Source organism: Thunnus albacares, chromosome 3 (genome assembly GCF_914725855.1).
Source record: "Thunnus albacares chromosome 3, fThuAlb1.1, whole genome shotgun sequence".
Lineage (NCBI taxonomy): Eukaryota > Metazoa > Chordata > Actinopteri > Scombriformes > Scombridae > Thunnus > Thunnus albacares.
The window spans coordinates 342,903-352,690 of NC_058108.1; positions in this window are offsets into that span (position 1 = coordinate 342,903).

Below are 9,788 nucleotides of genomic sequence, written 5' to 3' on the forward strand. Positions count from 1 at the left end.
CCAATCACACTGTTGGTACAGGAGAAACACCTTCATCATGCAATAACACAACAACAAATACAGTCTTTCAGCTCCTAACACTGCAGCAGATATCCATCACTTACTTTGGCTCTTATGAGATTTGGACATCACTTACTGTGTGCTAGATTATATGCTTTGAAGTTTAAACTATATATCAGTGTTAAGTAGACTGTAGCGTAGAGGAGAATGTTGTAAGGCGAGATGCATTTAGGCTTGGTAAACATGAGAGCAAATGCAACTCCTCATAGCTATTCCGGTGTTCTAGACAGCTTTACTGCTCATCAGACTAACAGCACCTCTGCCCCGCTGCTGATGCGCCGGCTCACCTGCCTGCCTCCTCAGCAGCTCAACACAAAGTTGTCTGAAAGTACACCAGAGAAAGAGGCAGCAGCAGCAGCAGAGTGAGAGTTGGTATGTGCTCATGGGGATCTCCTGGCATGAACTGTACAGGCATTTGTGAATATTCAGTACCCAGGTCTGTTAGTACATCCGTGCATGTGAATATGGGGCAGGGGGTGTTACAGCCCCATGTGTGTGTGTGGGCTAATGATCTCCAGCACTCTTCCTCTGCCATGTGAAAGCAACTGAGTGCCTGGAGGTCCCAGATAACCTGTTTGTGTGATTTTGCTGTGGCTGCGGATATTCCAGTCTTATCATCAATCATTAGACTTTCTCGCTAGCTGTTTGAATCAGGTTTACCCTGCTGTGAACACATTTAGTGTAACAGGATCCGTGTGGGTGTGTGTGTGTGGGTTTGTGTGAGTGTATGCATGTGTGCACTTCCTGTGAACGCAGATACAGCAACACTCAGCACTGGACATCACAGCAGGCAGCACCTGAGAGAGATTGAGAAAGGAAGGTTTGTGTGTTCACGTGTGTGCGTGTGTGTGTGTGTGTGTGTGTGTGTGTGTGTGTGTGTGTGTGTGGTGGGAAAGTGCTGCTCTATGAAAAGGTGGAGAGTGGAGGAAGAAGACAGGAGGAGGGCGTGAATGTGCATTCACATCAGCGAGCACTAAACAGAGATGTACAGTAATACCTGAGAGACACAGGGTGCATCGCAGGCGCTCACACAAAGTCACAGACACACACACACATGCACCAACCAGGTGCAGCGGCTGGTATCTTGCTTGTGATGAAGCAGCTACTCCCAGGCAGAAATAGGTCAGAGAGCCTCAGGGCCTCTAGAGTCAGGAAGGCTGGCCTGTCTCTATATCTCTGTCTCTGTCACATACACGCATGCACACATGCACGCACGCATGCACACACACACCAACTACATAAAACTACGATGAAGTAGCCATAAGAAAGTATAATGGAATGAAAATGAACATCCAGTCCCAAGTCCCACCCACATGATACCATAACCTACCATATATACTAGTATAGGCCGAGCTATTGGCAATATAATATTGAATATTTTTATTACTTCATCATTTATATCCCAGAGGGAAACTTGTTTTGCAAAATTAAAGGCTTTGACATACACAACAGCCACAGTAAGCCACCACTGAGCAAAAATCATTTGCATGCAAGTGTAGGATTGGACAACAAACAAACCATAATTTCCATGCAAACTTGGAGTTGGACAAGCACAGACACCATCAATTAGTTCATGGGTTTCCATCAGTGAGGGACCACAATTCATGGCTGGCAGCAGTGATCCAAAACAACACAAACCAAATAACAAACAAATACAACAGAGGCTAAGAAACTCAAATAATTGCCTGTGAAACAAAAGCTGAAACCAAAATGAATCTTTGCAAAATTCTAATAAATACAATGGTTCTGTTTAAGTTTTCTGTTTCAAAGGAATTAGACTCACAATGACTATAAACTCATTAACTATCATCTCTTTAAACCTATAAAATATTAACCATCTTCCATTAAACTTGTATTAAGAGTGATGACATTTGTAGAACACTGAGTCACTGTGGTGTTAATTAACTAAAGTTCAAAGTTTTTTTTTTTTTTTTTTAAAGTATGAAAATAACATCTAAAAGTGGTAAAACAGCTTAAAGTCCAACTGAAATTAAATTGCTTGTTTTGTGTGCTACAGTATAAATATATGTTCTGTAAATTACACAGTAAAATCAGAAACCAAAGTTTATATTTGGATATTTATATTTTGTGGTTTCATGATGAGGCCCTTTAGTTTTGCATTCATTAGACAACATTCAACGGGGAAAAGTGCACCACTAACATGACTTAGGTGGTTAGTTAGCTGCTTAGCTGCAGCAGGGTGGGTGAGTGGAGCAAGTGGACCCAAACGCAGAGACGGTGGGCAGGGACAATCCGATGCAGATATTTTTTAATGAAAAAGCAAAAAGTCATGTGAACAAACCAGAACAAACCAGAACAAACCAGAACACAGGCGACACAGGAACATCGGACAGAAGCCGACAACTCAACAAAGACCGAACTGAAAACTGGACTATAAATACACAGGAAGTGATTGCAAATGAAACACAAGTCAGGGAAACGAGACACAGGTGAGACACGTGAAATAATCAAACACAGGAAGTAAAGTGACCAGACACAAGGAGGAAATATTACAAAATAAAACAGGAACTAAAGTAAACAAACAGGTGACACAAAAAACACAGGAGGAACACACAGAGAAAACCAAAACCAGGAAACAAAAGAAACACAAATGAAAGAGCCTCTCAAAAAGTCCAACTAAAAACAGAGAAAGTCTGACGACATCAGAAGGATAACAACAACCAAAAACACAAAGAGTCCAAAAAACAGAAAAAGTCCAAAAAACAGAAAAAGTCCCGGTAGGATGTGACATAGACAGCATGTAAAGGTTTCTGCAAATGTCACTTCAGTCAGTTTAGATGCTGGTGTGTGGTACCACTGCTAACAGCAGTTTCTGTCCATGACTTGTAGGCTAAATGGCAAGTTTTCTTTATCTCTTGTTGCCCTACTGGTATAGCTGGAACTCAACCTGCCAACTGCTGTCAATCAAACGCAGACACCACATGGCCCTCCAGCCGACTGACCAATCATCTTTATTCTTCCTTTTAATTATAAAACCATTAACATAACATTGTAATAATACATTGATATTATTTTTGACTGCAAAGGGGGCGACTAAGTGGGACTTAATAAGTCAACTAGAATATGTATTTCTTGAAGAAAACACATGTGATTGATGCTAACTGATTAGACTGCCAGCTGCTAGCTGCTGCTGCTGCTGCTGCTATCTGCTGCCACTGCTGCTGCTGCTAGCTGCTAGCTGATTAGACTGCCAGCTGCTAGCTGCTGCTGCCACTGCTGCTTGCTGCTAGCTGCTAGCTGCTGCCATCATCTGCTACTGTTCCAAGCTGCTGCTCTCGCAGCAATTTCTCAGTATTGTAGCATAACGGTCTGCAGTAAGTGAGTAACAGGCATATCTATCTTCATCATAGTTTGAGTTGTTTTAATGTTGGTCAGACAGAAAACCATCTGACTCCTCTGATACACATGTTTAAATAATTTAATTTTCACACCACTGCAATGCATGCTGGGAAGTATATTCAAAGAAGCTGTTTGTGAACAACTTAATTTGAAGAGAGGAGACAAGGTGACGAGGAGCGGTGTGTGTGTGTGTGTGTGTGTGTGTCTGTTGGTCTTTCTGTGTGTGTATTGTTTTGGTGTGTGTGTGTGTGTGTGTGTGTGTCTGTTGGTCTTTCTGTGTGTGTATTGTTTTGGTGTGTGTGTGTGTGTGTGTGTGTGTGTGTGTCTGTTGGTCTTTCTGTGTGTGTATTGTTTTGGTGTGTGAGTGTGTGTATGTGTGTGTGTGTATGTGCATGTGCGTGTGTGTGTGTGTGTGTGTGTATTGTTTTGGTGTGTGTATGTGTGCGTGCGTGTGCGTGTGTGTGAGACTGAAGCAGTTTTGAATTTTGAGTGAAACCTGAAGCCACTGAAGATTTGAATGTACTTGTAAAAGGGAGAGAGAGAATCTCAATCAGCTGATTGGAGCCAGCTGTGTGTCTCTGTCTGCAGTGTTGCCAGCGGCAGGGATCAAACCCACCACCTTATAATCTCATAGGGAAGCTGACCATCAGAACGGTGCTTCAACCACTGAGCCGGCAGACGAGCCCTGACATGTAAAGAAAACATTCCCATTTTGTTGAGGAGAGATTGATTTGCCTAACATTAAAGCTTGTAGCCCAGAGATTTGTACATCATTAGTGGCAGCAGGATTAGCTGAGAATGAGGATATATAATATCTGTACAAAGTGTTTGAAGAAGAGAGAATACGTTTAAGAAACAGAAGGGACCACCTGCAGTTTCTATTGTCAGTGAGAGCCTGACAGCGTGCTGCCTAACAATTAAGATTTAGATCTCAAACATTATGACTCCTATTGGAAATATATTTACATTTTGAGAGAGAAGAGGCTTGTGGCAACATGTTGATGTATGATATGTGGTTGGAGAGTTAAATTGTGAGAGTAAGACACATTTACAAGTTTTTTTCTGGTCTAAAAATATCTCTGCTCCCCCCTGTGCCTGATGATGTCACACACTGATGAGATCTGAAAACTGTTGCTCCAAACATACAAAAGTTATCATAAGTAATCAGATTACACCCAGAGTAATCAGATTACACCCACAGTTTGTCAAACTTCTATCTGTCCGTCCAGTTGTCCCTCAGCCTGCAGACTTTAAGTGTGTTTTCACTGATTTACACAGAAAATCCTCTTTTAATTCTGTTTTTATTCAGCTGCAGCTTCACTAATCCTTTAAGAGCTCCGTACAAATATTTCACCTTTTAGGGTTCACTGTAAAAACACTGCTGCAGGGCTCCTGTCATGATACAATGAAATGACTGGAATAGTCTTGAGAAGGTTGGGATAGTTTTGGAGAATGTTTTTGATAGTTTGGAGGAGGTCTGGAACAGGTTTGGAGTTTCACAGAGAGCAGTGTCGACGTCTCCTCAGTGGTTTAAAGACACAGTTTGACTTTGACTCCAACATTCAAGTCCATGTTTAAAAAAAAAAATCATACAAAAGTAGTGCTTGTTTTTGTTCTCAGGTTCATTCTGATGGAACTAAAGCTCAAAGCCTGAAGACACCTCTTATTATTATTATTATTATTATTATTATTATTATTATTATTATTATTATTATTATTATTATTAATAAATCAACACTGTAACAGCCAAGAGGAGATAAAACATCTGATTATTGTTCTTAATAATAGTGGAACACAAGCCAATGACAGTATTGACCTGTGGGAACGTGTTGTTGTTGATGTTGTTGATGTTGTTGTTGTTGTTGTTGAGGCTCTACTGACGAAGGAAGTGCTGCTCTGAGATGGACAACATGGATATCATGGTGGTGATCGGGAGGAGGTGGGCTGCGCAGTAGTAGGTCTGAACAACAGAGTGCAGAAAGATGATTGGTCAGGTGTGGTGACATCAGATTTTGACAGCGTGGGTCAGTGGAAGAGTGGAAAACAGAGAAATAGATCAGAAAGGCAGAGTGTGATGATGTAGATCTTCCTAACTGAACTTACACCAAAGCTTTATTTTCATAAAGAGAGATCAATTCTTATGAAGATAAGAGATAGGAAGCATTCTTACCATGCCAAGGATATTTCAGTTCTGAGAGGAGATGCAGAGAATATCATGAAACAACGTTCCAGACAGTTACACAGTAAACACAATTAGGAGCCATCGAAAGCCAAACACGGAAGAGGAATTAATTAATGTTATGAAATCGTTAATGAGCAACCACCAGCAGCTATATGCACGACTTACCCCATGGGTCTTAGGGCTAGAGAGATTTTTTGAGCAGAGAGGATGACGTCAGGTAGAGTGTATTATAGTGTATTATAGTGTGTTATAGTGTGTTATAGTGTGAGTGGAGTATGCTGAAGAGGACCAGCGGCCCATTTGTTGAAGAGGATGAAATTCCCTGTGTAGCCGCGGAAGTAGCAGCGCCTGTCCTGAGAGAGTGTCCTGAGTACTGCAGACGGCTCAGACCACATTTAAGAAGCACTTGCCTTCAGTTATTAATAAACCAGGATTTAGTCCTGAGATAACGATCAGGTGTTAAAATAAGGAGATGATGGGTCAGAATTTTCTTTGCTTTCTTTTTTCTTTCTTTCTTTATTAGGATCCCTGTTAGCATCAGCATAAGTTTTGGCTATTCTTCCTGAGGTCCACCAACCACACAGTCATACACAATCATTAATGCAATTAATTCCAATTCATTAAAATGACTGTATATTTGATTTCTTCCTCTCTTTAAAGGTATTATCACACCATCTATCAGATCTCAGTAATGTGTCCATTCATTGTCATTTAACACCTCCATTCCAGCTGATTACTGATTACTTTACTCACCTCAGCCTTTGCACAGCTTCATCCCAACATCGTTGAATTGGTCTCTCTTCCTGGGTGTCACATCGGGAAATATCTTCACTCGCATGTCTCAAAAAATAATCTCTCCTCTGCTACTTGCCAGCTTCAAGATTGCCTCTTTCTCCTGATATCTCTACATTCTTACAATCATAGGTCTGAGTCTCAGCCTGAGTATCGGACCAATCCTGTGTGCAGTTTCTACTGCTGGTTCACATGTGATCTCCCCTCGGAGGAACACCTCCTTAAAAAAGTTTGTCTGAAGGCGACGGGATCATTTTTCATCGCTTTTCAGTCCAAACGCTTTCGGCTGTGTATTTCCATCCTCTCTATTTTGTCTTTAAGCTCTTTGTTTTCCTTAATTAGATTTCCATTTGTAGCTTCAAGTGTAGCAATATGACAATCCATGCCAGCCGGCCCCTGGTCCAACTCCTAGAGCTTCTGACAACAGGACTCGAGTTCCTCCTTTCCTTAGAAACACATAACGGCCAACAAGAATATGCAGTCAAGAAGCACATCTATGTAGGTAGTAAGAAGTCATGGCGCTCTGTGAAGAAAGGAGAGTGTAATAGTCTAATGACTATAGAGACTGAAGGGGAGACTTCAGCTACGCCTTTTCCCCAAACTGTGTGACTTGATATAATAACTCATTGACAGTATTTACAACAGTGAATAAACAGCCCTTAATTAAAATGTTAAGACAAATGATACAACTTCAAGGTGTTTCTTTCAAACCATGTTTCACTTTAGCATCTTCATTTAAAATGTTTATAAACATTTGTAAAAAGAAAAATATTGGTTGGCCCAGCTAATATAGGCAGCCAATATGGAAAATATTGGTTGGTTTGGACAATATATGACAGTCTTTTGACAATCTTTTGAACTGCCGTGAAGACAAATTCAGAAAATGTAATGGTTATTCCATAATTTGGACCATTGGTAGAATATACTAAACTGGGACTGGGAAGTATGGGAATAGGGGAATCTATGGAGACAAGACCTTCATTTGGAGTAATTATGGAATTGATAATTATATACAAATATGTCATGAAAAAAGGGGGAAGGGTTCTTTTTAAGGAACTATGAACAAATAAACCAATGTGGAGATGATTCACTTGATAAACACTGAGGACACCTGATGAAGAAATAGAGGCTGAGAGGAACGTCTTCAATGTACACAACTTATTATTCTTAGAGCTCATTTCTGAAGACAGTATATGGGCTCAAGTTTGGTCTGATGAGCACTAGCCTGAGCTATATTACAATAATTAATATACAGATAAACCATAGAATAATATAACATAGTGGCGACCTCAGTGTTTTGCCTCGTATACCAATACTCTGGAACATTTTCATGGTTATGGCCATGGAAGGTATAAAACACACATTAGTCACAGGGATGTTATCACTTACAATTTTAGATGAGGAGTTAAAAATCCCTGATTTAAGACCCAAAAAAGATGAAGCTTGTTTTTTTAATGTTAAGTGATAGTTTGTTGGACTTAAACCAAATAGACAGCTGAGTTAGTTCTTCATTTAACACATTAATTATGGTGTCAGGATCTTTATGCAAATAGAAGATACTTGTGTCATCTGCAAATAAAATTTTACATTGAGGAGGTCATAAATATATATAAAAAATAAGAGGAGCCCCAGAATTGAGCCCTGTGGTATGTCATAGAGTAAAGGAGCCATTATAGGATACAAACTGTTGTCTATCTTTAAGGTAGCTGTTGAACCAGAGCAGTGCACTGTTGATATGGTGATTGACTGTGTCAAATGCCTTTGATAAGTCTAAAACACCAACATACCTGTAGTGTTTTCCTTTCTATCTCTAGCTTTGCATATTTCATTAATTAGATGTGTAAGCACCATATATGTTGAAGGTCTCTTCAAGCCATACTGATGAGTATATATAATGTTGTACTTATTAAGTTGTTCAATTAATCTTTGATAGACAAGGTTTTCATGTACTTTTGATATAGCAGGCAGGATAAAGATGAGTCTATAACGGCTGAAGACAGCTGGGTCATCATCTTTATAAATAGGAATAATCTTGGCTATTTTTAGTTCAAGAGGAACAATTCCCTTTTCCAATGAGAGATTCAAAATGTGAGATAGAGGTTTAACAATGCACTCATGAAAGGATATCAGTAGTTTACTGTCAGTGTTATCATAACCTTGAGAAGAATGTTTTAGATTGATTAAGATCTCCTGAACATCATCATTGATCTGAGGACTCATAACCTGAAGAGGACTACGGCTGCTCGGTGGAATCCTGGAGGTCAGAGTTGGACCGACCTCTGAGGAAAAGCTGTTTAAATTGTTGGCAATTATTTGTGAATCAGTGATAAGACCCCCATCAACCTTAGATTCATTAGGTAACTGCTTGTATTTATTTGGATGGGTCATGACATTTTTGTGTTTAACTCAAAATTGTAACAGTTTTTTTAGCTCCTCTGATAATTTGGTTTAATTTACCTCAATAATTTTTTGAAATCAGGCAAGATTAATGGAGTGGGGCTGAGAACATATGTTTTGTACAATCAATGTTTAGTATTAAAGGATTTCATGATGAGTTCATGTTCTTACCCAACACATTTGGAAAGATATTATTGTCACTCTGGTTAGTACTGCAGTCTCAGGATGAAAATAATGAGAGTACATTGTGTCAATAAAGTCCTTAATTAAATTATTATTCTTGTAGTTTACAATATAGATATTTAGATCATCCATTAAATAGCAGTTTTCCCTTCGTTAGAAATAATATCAAGAACATTTGCCAAGTCAGTATTGAATACAGACAAACTAGAGCTAAGTGGTCTATAGATAGATGCAATAATGGTCTGGCAGGTTTCAACAGTCACAGCCTCAGCAGAAACGGTAAAATACTTTTCAATCTCATGTCTTTCTTTATAGACCAGGCTGGGGTTGATATATAAGGAGACACCTCCACACATTTGGTCTTCTCTGCATCTATATAGATGTTCATACTTGTTAAATTCATACGAAGCAAAACAGTTTGTGTTTATTATATAAAATGTTTGATGTGGAGTCCCAAGATTCACTTTCTGATTGTTGGAAAGTGCTGGAAAAGTAGTTTATTAAAGGTCCATTTGCTTGATGATACAGGTCAGTGTTTGCATGTAATAAGCCAGAGACTGATGTAGGTATGTTTAGTGTGGTGTCAGATTGCTTGGGTGGAGATGATGTCACGGTAGTTTGTTAGGGAGAAAAAAATATGTTGAAAAGTAATCACCATATGTATTGGGATCCTGCTGGCACAGATTCACTCATGCTGTGTGGTTTCTTTCATCTGCTGAGTCTTTCGTGGTTTAACTACCAGGCTGTCGTAGTTAAAGACAACATGATTTCCTCATTCCCAGAATAAGGTCCGCTCTCTTCTACCTTAGCAATT